This window comes from Motacilla alba, chromosome 9, assembly GCF_015832195.1.
Source record: "Motacilla alba alba isolate MOTALB_02 chromosome 9, Motacilla_alba_V1.0_pri, whole genome shotgun sequence".
Taxonomy (NCBI): Eukaryota; Metazoa; Chordata; class Aves; order Passeriformes; family Motacillidae; genus Motacilla; species Motacilla alba.
In genome coordinates, this window is record NC_052024.1 from 17,058,135 (window position 1) to 17,058,714 (window position 580).

Sequence of the window (580 nt, forward strand, 5' to 3'; positions counted from 1 at the left end):
CTGGCGCCGCCGCCGCCGCCGCCGCTGCTGAGCCGAGAGGGGCGGGGCCCGCCCGCCAATCACCCCGCCCCTGGCAACCCGGCGCCCCTGGCGACGGGGAGCGCGGCGCCGATTGGGCCGTGCTGCGGCGGGGGGCGGAGCCTCCGCGGAAAGATGAATCGGAGGGGGCGGGCACTGCCCGGCGCGCCCCCCGTGGCCCCGCCCCCTGGCGCGGGAGGCGCAGGGCGGGGAGCGCGCCCCACCCAGCGGCCGCCCGCGGAACTGGGCTCTTAAAGGGGCCGCGCCCCCGGCCGGCCCCGCAGACCCTCGGCCCGCGCTGCCCTGTGCCCCGCGCCTCCGGGTGCGGCTGAGTGCGTGAGCCTCGTAGCGTGTGTGATGACGGGACTAGGGGCCCCTCTGTGTCACAATACTGGCAGCCTGGTTTACCTGTGCCACCCATTGCCATCCCATTCTCTGCTGTCCCATCCCATCTCTCATTCATCCCATCCTCGGCCAACCCATGGCACCCCATTCTCCCTCAGCTCATCCCACACGTCCCATCCTACTTCACTCATCCCATCTCATTGTATCATAAGCCTCC